The following is a 23,976-nucleotide window of genomic DNA, read 5'->3' as shown; positions in this document are numbered from 1 at the left end:
TACAAGGTACATTCACATGTCCGGGGTTTACAGTGAGTTGCCCGCTTTAAGTTTGAGCTGCGGCAAATTTTCCCCTGCAGCTGAAATTCCCAGCGGGAAACTAGCTGTGAACCCCCGCCCATGTGAATGTTCCCTAGAAATACTACACTAACACAAAATTAAATGTAAAACACTACATCTTCACCCCCTTACACTGTTGCCCCCCCCCCAAATAAAAATTAAAAACGTCTCGTATGGCACTGTTTCAAAAATGGAGCAACCAGCTGTTGCAAAATAACAACTGCCAGTATTGCCATTGACTGTTCAGGCATGTTGGGAGGTTTGCAACAGCTGGAGGCACCCTGTTTGGGGAACACTGCCGTTGGGTAATTTTGGTGGAGGAGGCAAGCACCATGCTTGCATCCTGGTCCACCCTATGAAACTCCCTAATTTAGGCCTCAAATGCGGATGGCGCTCTCTCACTCCGCAGCCCTGTCGTAGTTCAAGGCAACAGTTTAGGGCCACATATGGGGTATTTCCGTACTCGAGAGAAATTGCGCTACACATTTTGGGGGGCTTTTTCTCCTTGTACCCCTTGTGAAAAGGTAAAGTTGGGGTCTACACCAGCATGTTAGTGAAAACATTTTTTAATTTTTACACTAACATGCTGATGCTGCCCCATACTTTTCATTTTCATAAGAGGTAAAAGGAAAAAAGACCCCCAAAATTTTTAACGCTATTTCTCCTAAGTACGGAAATACAGCATATGTGGATGTAAAGTAATCTGCGGACACACAACAGGGCTCAGGAGTGAGAGCGCACCATGTACACTTGAGGCCTAAATTGGTGATTTGCACAGGGGTGGCTGATATAAACGCAAAAAAAAAATTTAAAAAAACATACGTGACCTTATTTTGAAAACTACACCCACATGGGACGTTTTCACTAAAATGCTGGTGTTACCCCAAAGTTTAAATTTTCACAAGGAGTAATAGGTGAAAAAAGCCCCCCAAAATTTGTAACCCCATTTCTTAAGTAAGAAATACCCCAAATGTGGATGTAAAGTGCTCTGAGGGCGCACTACAGGGCTCAGAAGACAAGGAGCGCCATTGGGCTTTAGGATAAAGAATTTGGCTGGAATTGAAAGCCATATGTGTTTACAAAGCCCCTATGGTGCCAGAACAGTGGACCCCCCACATGTGACCCCATTTTGGAAACTGCACCCCTCATGGAATGTAATAAGGAGTGCAGTGGTAACAATTTTAATTTTCATTTGCACAGCCCACTTTTCCAAAGATCTGTCATACCCCAGTGGGGTGTAAATGCTCACTGCATCCCTTATTACATTCCATAAAGGGGTGTAGTTTCCAAAATAGGGTCACATGTGGGGGGTCTACTGTTCTGGCACCATGCAGGCTTTGTAAATGCACATGGCCCCAGAATTTTATTTCAACCAAATTCTTTATCCAAAAGCCCAATGGTGCTCCTTCTCTTCTGATCTGAACCCTGAAGTGTGCCCGCAGAGCACTTAACATCCACATTTGGGGTATGTCCATACTCAGAAGAAATAGTGTTACACATTTTGGGGGGCTTTTTCTCCTATTACCCCTGGTAAAAATGAAAAAAAAAATTGTGGTAACACGAGCATTTTAGTGAAAAAAAATCAAATATTTCATTTTTATGTCCAACTTTAATGAAAATATGTCAAACACCTGTGGGGTGTTAAAGCTCACTGTACCCCTTGTTACGTTCCTTGAGGGGTGTAGTTTCCCAAATAGTGTGCCTTGTGTTCCTTTTTTAAAAATTTTTTTTGCTGTTCTGGCACCATGGGGGCTTCCTAAATGAGACATGCCACCCAAAACAATTTCAGCAAAATTCACTTTCCAAAAGCCCTATGTCGCACCTTCCCTACTGAGCCCTCTAGTGCACCTGCAGAGCACTTTACATCCACATATATTTCCTTACTCTAGAGAAATGGGGTTACAAATTTTGGGGGACATTTTCACCTACTACCCCTTGTGAAAATTAAAAAAAAATTGTGGTAACATCAGCATTTTAGTGAAAAAAAAATCACATTTTTCATTTTCACGTTCCAATTTAATGAAAGTTCGTCAATCACTTGTGGGGTGTTAAGGCTCACTGTACCCCTTGTTATGTTCTTTGAGGAATGTTCCTTTCTTAATAGTATGCCATGTGTGTGTTTATTGCTGTTCTGGCACCATGGGGGCTTCCTAAAAGCGACATACCTCCCAAAAACTATTGCAGCAAAATTCGCTCTCCAAAATCCCATAGTCGCTCCTTCTCCTCTAGTGTGCTTGCAGAGCACTTTACATCTACATATGAGGTATTTCTCTCAAGAGAAATTAGGCTACAAATTTTATTGTCTTTTTCTCCTTTTACCCCTTGTAAAAACAAAAAAATATGAGTCTACAAGAACATGTTAGTGTAAAAAAATGTTGCCTCCATTTTGCTGCTATTCCTGTAAACACCTAAAGGGATAACAAACTTTCTGAATGTCATTTTGAATACATTGAGGGGTGCAGTTTTCATAATGGGGTCCATTATGGGATATTTCTAACATAAAAACCCTCAAATTCACTTCAAAACTGGTCCCTGAAAAATTCCGATTTTGAAATTTTCATGAAAAATTTGAAAATTGATGCTAAACTTTGAAGCCCTCTATTGTCTTCAAAAAGTAAAAACATGTCAATTGTATGATGTCAACATAAAGTAGTTATATTGTATATGTGAATCAATATATCAATTATTTGGCATGTTCATTTCCCTTTATATGCAGAGAGCTTCAAAGTTAGAAAAATGCAAAATTTTCTAATTTTTCATGAATTTTTTTTTATATTTTTAACCAAGAAATGATGTAAGTATCTACGCAAATTTACCACTAACATAAAGTAGAATATGTCACGAAAAAACAATCTCGGAATCAAATTCATAAGTAAAAGCATACCAGAGTTATTAATGCTTAAATTGAAAGTGGTCAGATTAGCAAAAATGCTCTGGTCCTTAAGGTCATAATGGGCTGTGTCCTTAAGGAGTTAAAAGTAGAAAAATAAAATGAAAGCTATATGAATTGGGCATTATTGCAATCGTACTAGCCCACAGAATATGTGTATTTCAGTTTTATCGTAACTTGCATGGTTTAAAAACAAACCCATCCCCCAAAATGTGCAAAACTGCATTTTTTTTCCAGTTTTACCTGACAGATAATGTACATTTTGGTTAAATGAAAGGTATTATTAGAAAGAAAAAAAAATCAACCAAGTCCTGTTATGACTGTTATGATTTAAGAATAAAAAAAAGGATTTGACACAATTCTATGTATGTCTCTTTAACTAGAAAGTTACTTAAACCATTATAATGTTGGAATTGTATTTTAGGTACAGTCAGTTGTCACTAAGGAATTGTGGAGGAGACATAATAGACAAGAGAAAATAGGAAAGTGTGTGTTCAAGGTATGCTTGAGTCAATTTGTAATATCGTGTTATGATCCAGTTTTTATTTTTACTTTTCATGTTTATTCTTGTAGTTTGAAGAATAGCAAGGACAAGTATCTACTGGAATTAAATGCATCCTGCCTATTGTACAACTCAAATTTTATTTTATATAAAACATGTAATCACTTCTTATCAAGGTAAAAAGATAAAGAGTATTTTTTTAGTCCTACTAAAATTGGAATTCAAATTAAAAATTACATTCTAGAAAGGGGAGGTTGTTTGACACCAGGAGGGCACATAATTACCTAACTACTAGTTCTGCCTTAGGCTGATAAAGAATCCAGATAAGTCATTAACACCAAAATGATATTGACAAATGATATGTTTTGTAACTTTACATAGACACCATGCTGTGTTTAAATTCCACTTTCCCCATTCTTTAGCAAACCGGCTAATTGTTTTTGCCACGAGCCACATGCAAATTGAAATATCTTCATTTGCTTGTGTAATCTTGTATGAAGGATCACATGCCAACATTAATATTTTGGTCAACTTTAGGGAATGTCCTAAGGTCACAGGGAATATGTTTGTCAACTGTTGTGAAAAAACATTTCTAAATTAGAGTGAACAATAAAATTCAATAAAAATATTGTGCATTTCTTTAAAAAATATCTCAAAGGACGAACAAAGAATAGGGAAACATAATCACCTACCTTTCCTTTGTATTTTATGATGAGCCAATATTTAGTAAAGAAACTATTGATTACAATAAAAGTTCCCAAAAATACATTAACCCCTTAAGGACGCAGGACGTAAATGTACGTCCTGGTGAGGTGGTACTTAACGCACCAGGACGTACATTTACGTCCTAAGCATAACCGCGGGCATCGGAGCGATGCCCGTGTCATGCGCGGCTGATCCCGGCTGCTGATCGCAGCCAGGGACCCGCCGGCAATGGCCGACGCCCGAGATCTCGCGGGCGTCCGCCATTAACCCCTCAGGTGCCGGGATCAATACAGATCCCGGCATCTGCGGGAGTTCGCGATTAAAATGAACGATCGGATCGCCCGCAGCGCTGCTGCGGGGATCCGATCATACAGAACGCCGCACGGAGGTCCCCTCACCTTCCTCCGTGCGGCTCCCGGCGTCTCCTGCTCTGGTCTGTGATCGAGCAGACCAGAGCAGGAGATGACCGATAATACTGATCTGTTCTATGTCCTATACATAGAACAGATCAGTATTAGCAATCATGGTATTGCTATGAATAGTCCCCTATGGGGACTATTCAAGTGTAAAAAAAAATGTAAAAAAATGTAAAAGTAAAAGTAAAAAAAAAGTGAAAAATCCCCTCCCCCAATAAAAAAGTAAAACGTCCGTTTTTTCCTATTTTACCCCCAAAAAGCGTAAAAAACATTTTTTATAGACATATTTGGTATCGCCGCGTGCGTAAATGTCCGAACTATTAAAATAAAATGTTAATGATCCCGTACGGTGAACGGCGTGAACGAAAAAAATTTTAAAAAGTCCAAAATTCCTACTTTTTTAATACATTTTATTAAAAAAAAAATTATAAAAAATGTATTAAAAGTTTTTTATATACAAATGTGGTATCAAAAAAAAGTACAGATCATGGCGCAAAAAATGAGCCCCCATACCGCCACTTATACTGAAAAATAAAAAAGTTATAGGTCATCAAAATAAAGGGATTATAAACGTACTAATTTGGTTAAAAAGTTTGTGATTTTTTATAAGCGCAACAATAATATAAAAGTATATAATAATGGGTATCATTTTAATCGTATTGACCCTCACAATAAAGAACACATGTCATTTTTACCAGAAATTGTACGGCGTGAAAACAAAACCTTCCAAAATTAGCAAAATTGCGTTTTTCGTTTTAATTTCCCCACAAAAATAGTGTTTTTTGGTTGCGCCATACATTTTATGATATAATGAGAGATGTCATTACAAAGGACAACTGGTCGCGCAAAAAACAAGCCCTCATTCTAGTCTGTGGATGAAAATATAAAAGAGTTATGATTTTTAGAAGGCGAGGAGGAAAAAATGAAAACGTAAAAATTAAATTGTCTGAGTCCTTAAGGCCAAAATGGGCTGAGTCCTTAAGGGGTTAATATGTAAACATTTTAAATATGTGGCTATTGATTATTTAGCAACAAAGTCTTCTGTTAAATTAAACATACAGAAGCAGTTAAATCTATATCCAAAATGTTTCATGCCTGGGCTTGACAAAGCGTTAACCAGGCAGGAAACAATTGTTGCCCTTCCTTTCCTACTCACCGTATCTTGTTTGTCAGCTGCTCCTCTGTACCTGTCCTGGTTATCCTTGCATATTGTGCACTGTTGGAATAAAGACTACTTTTGAAGATGTATCGGGTGGGTGCTCAGTTGTTTCTATTTGTTTGTTTGATACATCTTATAATATATGTACATATAATTCATAATCACCAAAACTCATACCAAAACTAACAGCAGCCATCATTTTTGTCTGAAGAGTGGAGTGATTAATTAAATAAGGTTTTCTATCAATTTTCTGTTTACAAAAGTAAAGCTGAACAATTAAATGCTGTCATTGAGACTTGTTCTTTCTTTATATTGTACAGTGCATTTATTCACCTTTAACAAGTGCATGACAGCAAGTCTTAGTAACACTTTACAGTAAATTTCCACCCTTGAACACAAAAATGCATTCAACAGTAAGCATGATAATTTTTACTATATATTTATATTGATTTTTTTTTATTTTTATACAGAACGCAATATCCTTTGTATAGTCATATAATTAATAAAAATTTGACAGTCTGGAGTCACCAATAGGGGGGACTTAGCAGCTTGTGCAATTTATAAATAAAAAACTCCATAGTAAAACTGCATGCAGTATGTTAGTAGTAGATGCAAAAAGGTCCAGATCAAGGGCTAGGAAGCATTAACCCCTTAAGGATGCAAATTTTTTTTTTTCATGTATGTTTTTCCTCCTCACTCACCTTTTAAGGCAATGTGCATAGATCGTGTTTTGTTTTTTTTTTGTCTCATTTTGAACTGTAAATGGCTAAAACATTCCAAAAGCATTCAAAAAAACAGCCCAAAAAAGCAAAAAAAAAATTAAATAAAATAAAATAAAACTATTGGTGAAAATGGTCTTTTAGTGATAACTCTTTTCTGGCAACAGAGCCATATGGGATTTTATCTTTTACAGGAAAAGTTACACATTTTAATGTTCCCTTTAATTTTACAACATACATAGTTAAACAGTATGGTTGAAAAAAGACATACGTTCATCAAGTTCAACCAACGAATTGAAGGGAAGGGGTATGGTAGAATGAAGTGGAAGGGATGTAATTATATTTCTGCATAAGCATTAATGTTATTTTGTTCTAGGAATTTATTTAACCCTGTTTTAAAGCTTTCAACTGTTTCTGCTTTGACCAGTTCCTGAGTTAGATTGTTCCATAAATTCACAGTTCTTAAGGTAAAAAAGGAGTGTCACCCCTTGAGACCAAACCTTTTCTTCTCCAGACGGAGGGAGTGCCCCCTTGTCCTTTGAGGGGGTTTAACCTGGAACAGTTTCCCCCATGTTTTTTGTATGTGCCATTTATATACTTATATACATTGATCATATCCCCCCTTAAACGTCTCTTCTCAAGAGTAAACAAATGTAATTATTTTAGTCTTTCCTCATAGCTAAGATGTTCCATGCCCCATATTAGTTTAGTTTCGCGCCTCTGCACCTTCTCCAGCTCCACAACTTCCCTTTTATGAACTGGTGACCAAAACTGAACAGCATATTCAAGGTGAGGCTGTACCAATGCTTTATAAAGGGGGAGTATTATGTCCCTATCCCTTGAGTCCATGCCTCTTCTGATACATGACAATATCCTCCTGGCCTTAGAAGCAGCTGCCTGACACTGCATGCTATTCTGTAGTCTATGATCTACAAATACACCCAGATCCTTCTCTACTAGTGACTCTCCCATTTTAACGCCCTCTCCCCCAAGACATAGGATGCACACATGTTTTTAGCACCCAGATTTATAACTCTACATTTATCCACATTGAACCTAATTTCCCAAGTGGATGCCCAGATACTTAGTCTATGCAAGTCATCTTGTGACTTATGCACATCCTCTTTAGACTGTACCGTACTACAAAGCTTGGTGTCATCTGCAAAAATAGAAACAGAGCTGTTAATCCCATCCTCTATATCATTAATAAATAAATTAAACAAGAGCGTGCCCAGACAGTACTGAACCTTGGGATACACCACTAATAACCGGAACTATTTAGAGTACGAATCCTTGACCCCCACTCTCTGGGTACGATCCTCAAATCAGTTTTAAATCGAGTTACAAACTAAAGTTTCCAAAACCAAATACCTTACCTATCAGACATCTATGAGGGACATAATCAAATGCTTTTGCAAAATCCAAAAACACTATATCCACAGCCATTCCTCTGTCAAGGTTTTTGCTCTCATAAAAGCAAATTAGGTTGGTTTGACAACTTCTATCCTTAGTAAACCTGTATGTAGTCCCTTATGAGTCCTTCAAACTATTTTCCCATAATACACGTTAAGCTTACTGGTCTATAATTACCTGGGGAAGACCTAGAGCCCTTTTTGAAGATTGGCACCAGATTCGCCTTGCACCAGTCCCTCGGCACAATACCAGACACCATAGAATCTCTAAATATCATGAACAAAGTTACAGATATTACTGAACTTAGTTCTCTAAGAACTCTTGGGTGTAATCCATCTGGTCCTGGAGATTTGCTTTAATTTACTTTGCTTAATTTACCTTGGACCATATCTACATTAAGCCAGTTCAATACATTACTTGATGTGTTACAAGCACTGTTCCTTCCTGCGTCAGCTCCTCCCTCTTCCTTCATATATACAGAACTAAAGAACCCATTCAGTAGCTCTGCCTTCTCTTGATCGCCAGTGACTACCTCCACATTATCATTATTAAGGGATTCTACATGCTCTGTCATAGTTTTTTCCCACCATTTATATATGCATTTAAATATTTAAAAAAATGTTTCCTTTTTTTGGCCACCTGTCTCTCTTTTTTGAAGTTTTGCTACTTTTATTAAATTTTTACAGATTTTGTTAAGCTCTTTGTAATGTTTAAATGCTATAGCTGACCGCTCAGATTTGTATTTTTTTAAAGCAAGTTTTTTTGTTATTTATTGCTCTTTTAACATCAGTTGTCAGCCATGTAGGACAAAGCTTTAGTCTTTTATACTTGTTCCCCTGAGGAATACATTTAGCTGTATATTTATTCAGTGTTGATTTGAAAATTTCCCATTTACTGTTTGTATCAGCACCTCCTCCCAGTCAATGTCCTGAAGAGCAGCTCTTAGCCCAGATAAATTTGCCTTTTTAAGATTATATGTTTTTGCCCTCGCAACCTGTCTTTGTTTTCTACACTTCAAGTCAAAATTAGCTAAATTGTGGTCGCTATTACCAAGGTTTTCACGCAGTTACATTCCCAACCAGCTCTGCATTGTTAGAAATGAGCAAATCCAGCAAAGCATCACTTCTTGTTGGGTCCTCCACAAACTGGCCCATAAAATTATCCTGCAATAAATTTAGGAATTTTCTCCCCTTTGTAGTTTTAGCCAAACCCTGACCCGAATCTATATCTGGATAGTTAAAATCTCCTATTATTACCACTGTACCCGCCCGGACAGCGCTCTCTATTTGTGTATGCAGCTGACCTTCTATCTCCTCAGTGGTGTTGGGGGGTCTATAGATTACACCAAATATTATCTTTTCAGTCTTTGCCTCCTTTTGTAATTCTACCCACAGGGATTCCACATCATCAGAATCATCACATGCTATGGCATCGTTCTCACTGACTTTCACTTACTGACTTCTAACATTCAGACATACTCCTCCCCCTTTCCTGTTTACCCTATCCTTGCGAAACAGGGTAAACCCCTGCAGACTGACAGCCCAGTCAGCCCCTCTCAGTGACCTCAACTATATCAATGTGTTCCTCCAGTAACCAGGCCTCAAGCTCCCCATTTTATTTGCTAGACTTCTGGCATTTGTGAACATTCACTTTACATTTCCATTAAAGGGGTTCTCCCCTGGAAAAATTTTTTTGAATGAACTGAACTGGTACCAGAAAGTCAAACAGATTTGTAAATTACTTAAAAATGTTAACCCTTCCAGTACTATCATCTGCTGTATGTTCCAGAGGAAGTTCTTTTCTTTTTGAATTTAATTTCTGTCTGACCACAGTGCTCTCTGTTGACACCTCTGTCCATTTTAGGAACTGTCCAGAGTAGGAGCAAATCCCCATAGCAAACATACACTGCTCTGGACAGTTTCTGACATGGACAGAGGTGTCAGCGGAGAGCACTGTGGACAGACAGAAAGGAAATTCAAAAAGAAAGGATCTACCTCTGTAGTATACAGCAGCTGATAAGTACTGGAAGGGTTAAGATTTTTAAATAGAAATCATTTACAAATCTGTTTAACTTTCTGGCACTAGTTAATGTAATTTTCCAGGGGAGTACCCTTTTAAGTTTGGGGCTAATTGGATTTTTTGAGTTATTGGGGCTAATTGGATTTTTTTAGTTATTGGGGCTACATTTATTTTCACCGCTGGTTTGTAACACATGGATCTCCCTATCCACTGCTATTAACATCCCCCTACACATCTCCTCTCCACCCACCATTATGAATTGAAAAAAAGTTGTGCAACTTTATGGGGTAAAATTACATCTTACCTTTATTCTGTATTCAGTATTATTACCGCAATACCAAATTCATATTGTTTTTGTTACATTCTACAAAAAAAATTACTGCTTACTCTATTAGTATTTTATTTTTCTGTCTACAGAGCTTTTTTTTTGGGGGGGGGGTCATCTCTTTTTACCATTTTGGGTTAGATGGGACTTTTTGAATTTGATTATTTTTCATATTTTTAATAATATTGGGACTTAAACATGTGATCCCTTGATTGCTTATACAGTACACTACAAACTACAGATGCTGCAGTTGCTGTTGACAACTACATTTTGGGAATTTAAACATCCAGAATCTCTAATCATCTAATCCTAACCACTAAAGGCCAGTATCAGCTACTGATAGCAACCAGCACCCACCATTTATTGAGTCTGCTTCTTACTTCCTCAATATATTTCTGTCATACATAGATGTCATTATGAGGTTCACATAGTTATCCAACGATATACTACTCCCTGTGCACCCTTTCTAAACTTCAACCTACAAATTTCATTTCACTGCCTTCAGTCTGTAGTGTGCTCCTTTCCTTAATGGGTTTTGGATCAAATAATAATTAAGACATTCACTATTGCATTTACTGTTCATATAAAACAATATACTGGGAATAAATGGAATTATCATGTTATAGAAATGATGGGATGCACTGGAAATAAAGTGTTACCTTTTCATTTGCTCCAAATTGGTTGATTCCCATTCTTTTGTGCTACAAAAAAACACCATATATAAAAAAATATTTTAGGAATCGAAAAAAAATATATTTTAGGAAAACAGCTAATTTAACAAAAAATAATATATATATATATATATATATATATATATATATATATATATATTACACATGAGACACAGAAGGAAATAAAGGTTGTCTTATTTTAACTGTACACCATTTTCCTTGTTCAGTCAGCTCATAGTATCCATCAATAATTTTCATTTTCAACTCATAAAAGAAATGATTAACTCTAAATCTAGATTTCTCCTGGGTAAATGTATCTACCAGAACCTTGGCCTTTGATTCTGTCAATCGTCACCACCTATTGCCATTAAAGCATTATACATATTCCTCCCAACTTCAAAACAAGTCTGCGCATAACAAATTTGGGAAAGAAGGTGAATTCTGCCTCACATTATTAATAAACCATCAGTCACATCAATACATCTATATCCATTCATATCAATTCTATGTTAGTAGGAACAATTAAAGCTTAACTTCAAGAAAAGATTCTACATGTCCTAGAATCCCTATAGAAACAATTACCTAGCTGAACCTCATTTTCAGCAAAGACACTAACCACTGTTCCTAACATTAAATGATTTCATAGTCCTCCATTTATGAATTAAAATGAGTAGAAGAGGTCATTATACAGTATGTTAATATACAATACTTTGTGGGCCTGTCACTTCTGACAGTCAACCTCCCTATCCTCTTGGTAAGCTCCTTGTTATAAACATTATTAGCATTAAAAATGATCAACACATCTTTTCACTGTAAAAAAAATAAATAATATTGAACAAAGTACAAAATAGTAAACAATAAAAACGTTGTAAAAACTTATGGCTATATACAGTGGGTGAAAGTATTGTAAACACCACAATTTTTTTCACTGAATATGGTTTTCATGGAGAAAACAGTATCTTTCAATTCCAGGTCTTTTTAAAGCTTTCCACAAGTGGTCCTTGGGCTCTTGGACAACTCAATTTATGGTGAAATGATTGTCTTTCCACCTCCATATTATGATCCCAACAGTGTTCACTGGAACATACTGTAATATTTCACATTATTATACATAACTTTATTTCTGAGTTTATTTGTTTTGGTTTCTTTGTATGTATGTATTACCAGATTGATGCTGTGGAGGTAGGAAGTCAAGAAATAATGATCAGAAACCGTGCATAGGAGAATGTAGGATGGCGACCTATAGTCGCATGAGAAGGGACTGCTCAGGTGACTCTAGGTCACCATCCCACATTCTCCTATGTATGGTTTCTTACCATTTTCCTTAACTTACTACCTCCTCCGGAGCAATCTGGTCTAATGACGGTCTATTTTGACCATAATGCACACCTGGCTTGTAAATATTGGATTACTCATCAAATTTTACACATATTCTTTGCAATTGGAGTGCCATGTTATCCTCTTAATGATATCTAGTGATAAGAGGCATATTCCATATTCGAATTCGCAATATTTCACGAATATATGGATGAATATTCATCCTATATTCTCAAAATTCACATATTCGATATATTAGCGGTTATTTTCGCTTTGCGTAACTGAGCATGTGCAAATGCGCGTATGAGCATGCGGATAACTATCTACCTATCTATCTATATTATCCATCTATCCAACTATCTATCTATCCATCTATCTCATATCTATCTATCTATCTATCTGTTTATCACTAGGGCTAGCACAACATCATATCAACAGACTCATCTTCCTCATCCTGGGAAGACCTCAAATAATTCAATCAGTTAACAAGGGCTGTACTCTCCTCCAAATCCTTTACACAACCCCAGGAACACAGTGACAACTTTTGCTTTCTGGTGGTGCTGCTGATACTACTACCTCAAGGCACCTGGTTGCTGCTGCTACCTGTACTGGTGCTGGCACTGCCATCAGCATTCTTATTGGAACAGGTGCTCTGTCCTCTAACCCATCCAACAATTCCTTTACCAGACATGTTTTTTTATTGAAAAACATTTTTTTTTATTTATTTTTATGTTTTTTGTGGTGATTTGTCACTCACCTAATGGCTTACTTTCATTTTAAACACTTTCAATGTGTATTTATGTTAAACATAGGTAGAAATGCTGTATGTTTAATTAAACCCAGAAATTACAGGCAACTTGGCATTAGATGGCTATTCTGTGTTCACTCTCAACTCTTTGAATGTGTCTTTTTGTTAAAGGGGTATTCAGGGATTTATTAACTTTAAACTATCTTGCCTATTATGCATAGCTATGTTAGTAATCCATTTACTTGATGTATGGCTCTGCAGCGGATCTTATACTTTTTGAAGTTTATATGGTCCCCAGGTTCAGCATTCTGTATAGTTGTCTCCAGCCTATTCTGCAATCGGCTTGAGACGTGTGTAGTCCATCTTTATGTCCTGACGTGCCGGACTCACATGATCTAAGCAATCTGTGGATTGCGGGGACCCAGCTGTTATGTCGGGACCTACAGATGGATGTAATCAGGGGGCTGGCTTGTCTCAGAAGACAAGAAGAACTCAAGCCCCATGTCATGAGCTGTTGTCCTGAGCCGCAAAGAATCGCGGAATAGGCTGGAGACAACTTTCATCTATACCACAACTGAATGCTCAATTTGGGGGACCATAGGAACATCAAAACGTGGACGATCTGCGGCATAGCCATACAGCAAGGAAATTGATAACTAACATAACTATGCATAACAGGCAGGATAGTTTAAAGTTAATAAATACTGGAATACCCCTTTAAACTATGGTAGACATGCTAAGATACACATACCTTGGCCTTAGATGGCTATTCTGCAATTCCAATGCTTTTGATGCATATTTATGTTAAACCCAGGTAGAAATGTTATATGTTTAATTAAACCCATAAAATATACATAACTTGGCCTTAGATATCTATTCCACATTCAATGCTTTTAAATGTGTATATATGTTCAACCCAGGTATAAATACTATGTCCTAGATTTATCAAACTGTGTGAGAGAAAACACAGAGTTATTTTCGCCAGAGCAACCAATCACAGTGAAAGCTGAGCTGTGATCGGTTGCTGAGGGAAAATCACTCTGGGGGACATTTATGAAAGCATTAAGTAGGTTTTTTTTTGCTTAAAATTTCGCAAAAAAGTTGCACTTGCAACTACTCTCTTTTTTCTGGGACTTTTTGATTGTGCAGTGTCCTAAGCAAAAAGTCAAAATCTTGCTTACCAAAGCAAAAAGGGATTTTTGACTTGCAGTGGTCAGAGATTTATCAAGTGCGAAAGTCGCAAAAAAGTCGCATCGCATGAAAAAACTTACTAAATTTACTCCAGCTCAGACATGGAGCAGAAAAAGCCACTACCAAAGCAAAAAAAGAAAAATTGCTTACATGAAAGAAATTTAGAAATTCATCAACAGGCTGAAAGCAGTTGATAAATAAGTTGCACATAAGCAAAACAATTGTAAGAAAAAAATAACTAAAAAAAAGCAAACATTGATAAATGTCCCCCTCTATTTTTCTCTCACACAGTTTGATAAATCTTGGCCTATATGTTTGATCAAACCCAGAAGATATATGTAACTTGGCCTTAGATGGCTATTCCAAATTCACTCTCAACTCTTATAAATGCATATTTGTTAAACACAGCTAGAAATACTAGATGTTTGATTAAGCCCAGATAATACATGTAACCTGACCTAAAATGCATATTCTATGTTCACAACACTTTTTATTTCATATTTATATTAAAACACAGGTCAGCCAAGCTTGCTTGGTATGGTAATGTGATTTTATGGGCTTGTTCTGCAGTAACACTGAGCTGGCTGGGATTTATAGTGCAACAACTTGAGGTCAATTCAGTGCTTAATGCTTTGCTCAGCTTGCTTTAAATTCTATTGGATTTGTAAATGCTTTCTGGGATCAGTAGTTCTTGTATACCGCTTTCTATCTCTGAAAAGGTGGTCACAATGCAGAACATAGAGCTTTATTAGCTTCTTAAACCCATCCCTATGCTGTTTCCTAATTGACCTGGGAACTGTATGTCATAAAAATGAAAACAATAATTGGAAAACCTGGGTCATGTGATTTTGCTGCTAGCTGTAAGGTATGCTGGGCTACACTAACGTTTCTCAGTGTTCCGAGTACTTCCGAGCACAAGCAGCAGTGCATGACCACACATGGGATATTGTTGCATATATTTTTGGAGGATCAATACATGTTAAAGTACTGAAGCGTTTAAGAAGTATTATTCGGTGTGCTGCAGAGAATTTCTTTTACCAAGTTGAATTTTTAGTAACAGGTTCCTGATAGGCCTAGAATAATTATGTTTACAGATGGCGCGCTACAGTATTAATGTTTTTTCATCCCAGCACATTTGGCTATTAGCACCTCTTGCTATTCGAATACACTTACTAATGAAACAGCAGGCTATGTTATTAGGATAGCGCTCTCTGAAAAGAGGACAATTGCTACATCTGTACAGTCTTGTCTACAACATTCGAAATGTACTTGCTCAAGTAACTTAACATGCTCATAAATCTCTGAAGATTCTTTTAAGTTCTGACACTGGCCATTCTAGTAGCAAGAACCTTAACCAGATCTGGCTTCACCACACTAACAGAAATGATGTCTCCAAGACACAACGTTTCTGTTTTTTTTTCTTATTCTTGCAGGCCATTTTCTTTTGCATTCTCTAAGACATTTCAATTGTTTGTCTTTCTCTCAACCTTTGATACCCCAAATGAAAATGACATCAACTGTATCTCACATAAGTGAGTACACCATTCACATTTTTGTTAATGTTTTATTATACCTTTTCATATGCTAAGAAAACAATGGAGTCATTTGTAAAGATTATTAAAATGCTAATTTTTATTAAATAAAAAAAAATTATGGTGAGGGGAAACAAACACAGCAGGGGAACAAGGACAACAAGAGGCGTCACTACTGCCACAGTTATAATCATATCAACATATAAGTTGCAAGGTAAGTGTACATGATTGGTAACAAAAGACTAACGTCTTGACATAAGTACAGGGGTACAGGTTCAATATATAAGTGTAAACAATGTACAATACCGACCTCAATGCAAAATAAAGGAGTGACGCCACCCCAACGTACATTTCGGAGATATCCTTCGTCCAGGGGCGCTGTCATCTGTAGTTTTTATCTGTACCATTTTAGTTTTGATGGGACTTTTTGATCACTCTTTATTAATATTTTTATGGTATTTGAAGTGACCAAAAATACACAATTTTGGACTTTGGTATTTTTTTACGTGTACGCCATCGACCGTGTGGTTTAGCTAACCTTATATCATAATAGTTTGGACATTTACACATGCGGCAGTACCATATATGATTATTTTTATTCTTTATTACATTATTTTATTTAAAAAATGGGAAAAAGGGGGTGTTTTAAACTTTTAATAGGGAAGGGGTTAATGAACCTTAATTACGGTTTTATTTTACAATTTTTTTTTTTTAGCCTCCATGGGGGGCTACAACATTCAATCTTCTGATTGCATACACTGTTCAGTGCTCTGTCATTGCAAAGCACTGATCAGTAAAACCGGTGGTCTGCTGCTCTAGCCTGCTGTGCAGGCATGGAGCAGTAGATCGCTAATCGGACAACGGAGAGGCAGGTGAGGTTCCTCCCATCGTCCGGTAAGCTGATCGGGACATCGCAATTTACTTTTGTTTTAGACGCCGCAATCAACTTTGGTTTCAACCCGATAAACGGGACCAGGGCGTCCTTAAGGATCAGGGATGCATGGTGTATGCATAAGCCCTGTGTCCCCAAGAGGTTAAGGACCAGGCCCATTTTGGCCTTAAGGACCAGAGCGTTTTTTGCACATCGGACCACTGTCACTTTAAGTATTATTAACCCTGGGATGCTTTTACTTTTCATTCTAAATCCGAGATAGTTTATTCTACTTTATGTTAGTAGTAAAATTTTGTCGATACTTGCATCATTTCTTGGTGAAAAATCCAAAAATTTGATGAAAAAATTGAAAATTTAGCATTTTTCTAACTTTGAAGCTCTCTGCTTGTAAGGGAAATAGACATTCCAAGTAAATTATATTTTGATTCACAAATAAAATATGTCTACTTTATGTTTGCATCATAAAGTTGACATGTTTTTACTTTTGGAAGACATCAGAGGGCTTAAAAGTTCAGCAGCAATTTTCCAATTTTTCACAAAATTTTCTAAATCAGAATTTTTCATGGACCATTTCAGGTTGAAGTGGATTTAAAGGGCTTTCTTATTAGAAATACCCCATAAAGAAAATGTCGGGGACACGCCCATGCCCACTTTCCCCAGCGACCATGCCCCTTTTTGGGGTTTCCTCAGTAAAATGGACAGTTAGTCGGATTTTTTTCAAATCTGGCGCAAATTCTGGTGCACATTCTGGCGCAGACAGAATTTCTGGCGCACAACCCGACAAGACATGTTGGGTTTACAATAGTAAATCAAAGCCAATGTATGTATGTGCAGGGGCAGACTGACAACACTCGGGGCCCCTGGACCAAAAAAAGGTAAGGGTCCCTGCTAGGCTCTGCAGCTTGCCAATCTTCTGCCACGCCCCTATTCCACCCAAATCCCACACACAATAAACTAAAATTTATATATGTAAGAAACACTTTAACGTAAGTAAATTTCCATGAGCAATAATACTGGTATACAAGGAGTAAATATACTGTATACCACCACACAATAACTGGATAATACCGCCATACTGTACTGAATAAAACCACTATACACAGACCAGTATACTAGACAGGATCTGTATACAATATAAGTGATTATATACAGGACCATATTGCGGTAGATATCAGCTGCACTCAGGATCTGTACACCATAGAAGGGATTACAGTTACATTTTGGGACTCACAATTACGTCTTTTCTGATCAGCGTTGTCCTCTTTCCTTTTCTTCTCCGTCCGGATCAGAACGCCATGTTGATCTCTTAACATCTGCAGGACAAACATGTCAGACTCTTTTTTTTTTCCAGTGCCCTCCCCTCCTCTACATAATCTTTCCATGTATAGGCCCGCAAACTGCAATAATGCCCTCCTTGGTGTCCTGCACACTAAAAGGGCAGGTAGGTAGGTAGCCAGGTAAACAGGTAACAAGGTAGGTAGATCAGGAAGCCAGATATGTAGGTAGGTGTCAAGCCAGGTAGGTAGGGGGCTAAATAGACAGCCATGTACGAAGGCCAGGTATGTACATAGTTAGGTAGCTGGGTATGTAGGTAGTTAGATAGCCAGGTATGTAGGTAAGTAGTTAGGCATCCAGGTATAAAGTTAGGTAGCCCCCCTTCCCCGTAGGTATAGGCAGCAGAGTTAACCCCCCCTTCCCTGTAGGTATAGGCAACAGAGTTAACTCCCCCTCCACTGTAGGTATAGACAGCAAAGTTTACCCCTCCTCTTCCCCAAAGTTATAGGGAGCAGAGTTAGCCCCCCACCCTTCCCCATAGGTATAGGCAGCAGACTTAACCCCCCTTCCCCATAGGTATAGGAACAGAGTTAACCCCCCTTTCTCCTTAGATATCGGCAAGAGGTTCCCCCCTCCTTTTCCCGTAGGTATAGGCAGAGTTAAACCCCCCATTCCCCCCCATAGGTATAGGCAGAGTTAAATCCCCTTTTCCCCACATGTATAGGTAGAGTTACTCCCCCCCCCCCTTTCCCAATAGTATAGGCAGAGCTACCCGTTCCCCCTAGGTATAAGCAGAGTTAACCCCCTCCCCTTTTCCCCATAAGTATAGGCAGAATTACCCCCCCCCCCTTCATCATAGGCATATGCAGAGTCCCTCCCCTTTCCCCATAGGTATAGGCAGAGCCCGCCCCTTTCCCCATAGGTAAAGGCAGAGTTACCCCTCCTTTCCCCATAGGTAGAGGCAGAGCTACCCGTTCCCCACAGGTATAAGCAGAGTTAACCCCCTCCCCTTTTCCCCATAAGTATAGGCAGAATTACCCCCCCCTTCATCATAGGTATAGGCAGAGTCCCTCCCCTTTCCCCATAGGTATAGGCAGAGCCCCCCCCCTTTCCCCATAGGTAAAGCAAGAGTTACCCCCCCCCCCTTTCCCCATAGGTATAGGCAGAGTTACCCCCCTCTTTCCTCAGAGGTATGGGCAGAGTTACCCCCTTCCCTCTTTCCGCATAAATAAAGGCAGAGTAACCCCCCCCCCATTTTCCCATAGGTATAGGCACAGGGGTGTGGAATTTTGTTTTTAAAACTATTTGTCCAAGGGACTAAAACGAAGCAGAATTTATTTGTCCCTCATGAAAATCCACTTGTCCTGGTACAAAATAATTTTAACCCAAATAGTATGTAAATAAGGTATTTTATCAATAAAAACTTGATAGGCAGACCAGTATGTCACCCCATTAGGTGGATAGGGTCCCTGATAAGTCTGCCCCATTAATGGAATACTGCAGTGCAAAATAACTTATCCTGACCGCTGGGAAACCCCTCCCCCCGATCTCTTGTAAGGGGCCCCGGCAGGAACGGGGGCTTGTCCGCATGACGCAGCGACCATCACGCCCCCCCCCCCATGTATCCCATAGATACATGGAGGGGGCATTTCAGCAGCCGTGCCATGCAGGAACGGAACATTCCCTTCATGCCGTCTGCTGGGGCCTCATACAAGAGATGGGGGTGTTGTCCCAGTGGTCAGACCCCCGCGATCTATCACTTATGGGGATAAGTTATTTTGTACTACAGTATTCCTTTAAGTAGGTAGTCCCCCTTCAGGTAGGTATGTCCCTTTCTCAGGTAGGGATCAAGTAGGCCCCCCCCCCGATGCACCCTGTATCATTATATTCCCCCTCCCCCCTCTGATACACCCTGCACCATTATATCCCCCCTTCTGATGCCCTCTGCGCCGTTATATTCGGGGGGGCCCTCTGATGCCCCCTGTGCCATTATATTCCCCCCCTGATACCCCATGCACCATTATATTCCCCCCTCTGAGGCCCCCTGCACCATTATACCCCCCCCCTTTGATGCCCCCTGTACCATTATAATCCCCCTCTCCAATGCCCCTGAGCCTTTATATTCCCCACCTGCGCCATTATAACCCCCCCTCTGATGCCCCCTGCGTAATTATATTCCCCCCTCTGATGCCCCTTGCGCCATTATATCCCCCCCTGATGCCCCCTGCGTCATTATATTTCCCCCCTCCCCACTGATGCCCCCTGCGTCATTATATTCCCCCTCCCTTCTGATGCCCCCTGCGTCATTATATTCCCCCCTCCCCTCTGATGCCCCCTGCGTCATTATATTCCCCCCAAAACCCCTCCCCTCCCCCTTGATGCCCCTCGTGTCATTATATTTCAGCCCAAGCCCCCTCTCCTGTAAAACATTATTTACTAAACCTCCCCTACTCTCTGATCCCTGCTACCTGTCCAGCCCCATGTGTGCTCCGGCAGGCTCAGGGGCTCGGCGGTCACTGTTGTTACTGGACCGCATCCTCGGTCCGGACGGAGGGGCATGCAATGAGTGACGTCATCGCACAAGCCTTTGCCGGGACGTTGTTGTCCTGCGTGGCTCGCTATAGGCTGCAGCGCACAGCTGCAGTCTTTAGGAGTTTAAAACTGATTGCCCCGTTATATGTGAATTTTATAGGCATTTAGCCCTGCTTGCACGAAGCAGGGCTAAATGCCTGAAGAATTCACTCGCCCGGTGCCTGAAACTGCATGTCCCGGGCATCGGGCGATACAATTTCCACATCCCTGAGGCAGAGTTTTCCCCCCTCTCCCTTTCCCCATAAGTATAGGCAGAGTTACCCACCCCCCTCTTCCCCATAGGTGTAGGCGGAGCCCCTTCCCTTTCCCCATAAGAATAGGCAGAGTTACCCCCCTTCCCCATAGGTATAGGCAGAGTCCCCCCCTTTCCCCATAGGTATAGGAAGAGTTACCCCCTCCTCCCCCTTTCCCCATAAGTATAGGCAGAGTTACCCACCCACCCTCTTCTCCATAGATATAAGCAAAGTTCCCCCCTTTTCCCCATAGGTATAGGCAGAGTACCCCCTTTCTCCATAAGTATAGGAAGAGTTCCCCTCCTATCTCTATAGGTATAGGCAGAGTCCCCCTTTCCCCATAAGCATAGGCAGAGTTACCCCCCCCTTTCCCCATAAGTGTAGGCAGAATCCCCCCCTTTTCCCATAGGTATAGGCAGAGTTACCCCCCTTTCCCCATAAGTATAGGCAGAGTTAACCCCCCTTTCCCCATAAGTATAGGCAGAGTTCCCCCCCTTTCACCATAAGTATAGGCAGAGTCCCTCCCCCTTCCCCATAAGTATAGGCAGAGTCCCCCCCTTTCTCCATAAGTATAGGCAGAGTCCCCCCTTTCCCCATAGGTATAGGCAGAGTTCCCCCCTTCCCCCATAAGTGTAGGCAGAGTTTCCTCCTTTCCCCATAAGTATAGGCAGAGTCCCCCCTTTCCCCATAAGTACAGGCAGAATCTACCCCCTTTCACCATAAGTATAGGCAGAGTTCCCCCTCATTTCCACATAATTATAGGCAGAGTCCCCCCTTTCCCCATAAGTATAGGCAGAGTCCCCCCCTTTCCCCATAAATATAGGCAGAGTCCCCCCCTTTCCCCATAGGTATAGGCAGAGTTACCCGCCCTTAACCCATAAGTATAGGCAGAATTAACCCCCCTTTCCCCATAAGTATAGGCAGAGCTCCCCTTTCCCCATAAGTATAGGTAGAGTCCCCCCCTTACCCCATAAGTATAGACGGAGTCCCCCTTTCCCCATAAGTATAGGCAGAGTCCCACTTTCCCCATAAGTATAGGCAGAGTTCCCACCCCTTTCCTCATAAATATAGGCAGAGTCCCCCCTTTCCCCATAGGTATAGGCAGAGTTCTCCCCTTTCCCCATAAGTATAGGCAGAGTCCCCCCCTTCCCCATAAGTATAGGCAGAGCCCCCCACTTTCCCCATAAGTATAGGCAGAATTCCCCCCCTCTCCCCATAAGTATAGGCAGAGTCCCCCTTTCCCCATAGGTATAGGCAGAGTTACCCCCCCTTTCTCCATTAGTATAGGCAGAGTTCCCCCCCTTTCCCCATAAGTAGAGGCAGAGTCCCCCCTTTCCCCATAAGTATAGGCAGAGTCCCCCCTTTCCCCATAAATATAGGCAGAGTCCCCCCCCTTTCCCCATAGGTATAGGCAGAGTTACCCCTCTTAACCCATAAGTATAGGCAGAATTAACCCCCCCTTTCCCCATAAGTATATGCAGAGCTCCCCTTTCTCCATAAGTATAGGCAGAGTCCCCCCCTTACCCCATAAGTATAGGCGGAGTCCCCCTTTCCCCATAAGTATAGGCAGAGCTCCCCTTTCCCCATAACTATAGGCAGAGTCCCCCCCCTTTCCCCATAAGTATAGGCAGCGTCCCCACCCCTTTCCCCACAAATATAGGCAGAGTCCCCCCCTTTCCCCATAGGTATAGACAGAGTTCTCCCCTTACCCCATAAGTATAGGCAGAGTCCCCCCCCTTCCCCATAAGTATAGGCAGAGCCCCCCACTTTCCCCATAAGCATAGCAAGAGTTCCCTCCCTTTCCCCATAAGTATAGACAGAGTCCCCCTTTCCCCATAGGTATAGGCAGAGTTACACCCCCCTTTCTCCATAAGTATAGGCAGAGTTCCCCCCTTTCCCCATAAGTATAGATAGAATCCCCCCTTTCACCATAGGTATAGGCAGAGTTCCCCCCTTACCCCATAGGTATAGGCAGAGTCCCCCCTTTCCCCATAAGTATAGGCAGAGTCTGCCCCCTTTCCCCATAGGTATAGGATGAGTTCCCCCCCTTTCCCCATAAGTAAAGGCAGAGTCTCCCCTTCCCCATAAGTATAGGCAGAGCCCCCCACTTTCCCCATAAGTATAGGCAGAGTTCCCCTCCTTTCCCCATAGGTATAGGCAGAGTCCCCCCTTTCAACATAGGTATAGGCAGAGTTACCCCCCCCCCCTTTTCCCCATAAGTATAGACAGAGTTTCCCCTCTTTTCCCATAAGTATAGGCAGCATCCCCCCCTTTCCCCATAAGTATAGGCAGAGTCCCCCTCCATTTCCTCATAGGTATAAGCAGTGTTACCCTCCCCATTTCCCCATAAGTATAGGCAGAGTTCCACCCCCCTCTTTCCCCATAAGTATAGACATAATCCCCCCTTTCACCATAAGTATAGGCAGAGTTTCCCCCTTACTCCATAAGTAATAACAGAACCCCCCACTTTCCCCATAAGTATAGGCAGAGTTCCCCCCCCTTCCCCCATAAGTATAGGCAGAGTCCCCCCTTTCCCCATAGGTATAGGCAGAGTTACCCCCCCTTTCTCCATAAGTATAGGCAGAGTTCCCCCCTTTCCCCATAAATATAGGCAGAGTCCCCCCTTTCCCCATAAGTATAGACAGAATCCCGCCCTTTCACCATAAGTATAGGCAGAGTTCCCCCCTTACCCCATAAGTATAGGCAGAGTCCCCCCTTTCCCCATAAGTATAGGCAGAGTTCCTACCACTTTCCCCATAAATATAGGCAGAGTCTGCCCCCTTTCCCCATAGGTATAGACAGAGCCCCCCACTTTCCCCATAAGTATAGGCAGAGTTCCCCCCTTTCCCCATAAGTATAGGCAGTGTCCCCCCTTTCCCCATAATTATAGGCAGAGTTCCCCCCTTTCCCCAAAAGTATAGGCAGAGTCCCCCCTTTCAACATAGGTATAGGCAGAGTTACCCCCCTTTTCCCCATAAGTAGAGACAGAGTTCCCCCTCTTTCCCCTTAAGTATAGGCAGCATCCCCCCCTTTCCCCATAAGTATAGGCAGAGTCCCCCTACCTTTCCTCATAGGTATAAGCAGTGTTACCCTCCCCATTTCCCCATAAATATAGGCAGAGTCTGCCCCCTTTCCCCATAGGTATAGGCAGAGTTCCCCCCTTTCCCCATAAGTATAGGCAGAGTTTCCCCCTTCCCCATAAGTATAGACAGAGCCCCCCACTTTCCCCATAAGTATATGCAACGTTCCCCCCTTTCCCCATAAGTATAGGCAGTGTCCCCCCTTTCCCCATAATTATAGGTAGAGTTCCCCCCTTT

General features: G+C 40.7%; 1 long non-coding RNA gene across 2 annotated transcripts in view; it reads left to right on the top strand.

Annotated features, from left to right (window-relative positions):
* Nucleotides 1-23,976, top strand: part of LOC130366985 (uncharacterized) — a 99,307-nt gene that overhangs the window by 6,533 nt on the left and 68,798 nt on the right. Inside the window, exons 2-3 of one of the 2 annotated variants that reach the window (XR_008892030.1) lie at nucleotides 3,375-3,449; nucleotides 3,524-3,891. This is a non-coding gene — a long non-coding RNA (uncharacterized LOC130366985). Of the gene's footprint in view, nucleotides 1-3,374; nucleotides 3,450-3,523; nucleotides 3,892-23,976 lie in introns of those variants that run through there. The other variant, XR_008892029.1, reaches the window with a different exon arrangement.

Source organism: Hyla sarda, chromosome 4, assembly GCF_029499605.1.
Source record: "Hyla sarda isolate aHylSar1 chromosome 4, aHylSar1.hap1, whole genome shotgun sequence".
NCBI classification, from domain to species: domain Eukaryota; kingdom Metazoa; phylum Chordata; class Amphibia; order Anura; family Hylidae; genus Hyla; species Hyla sarda.
This window is presented reverse-complemented; position numbering and strand designations above follow the sequence as displayed.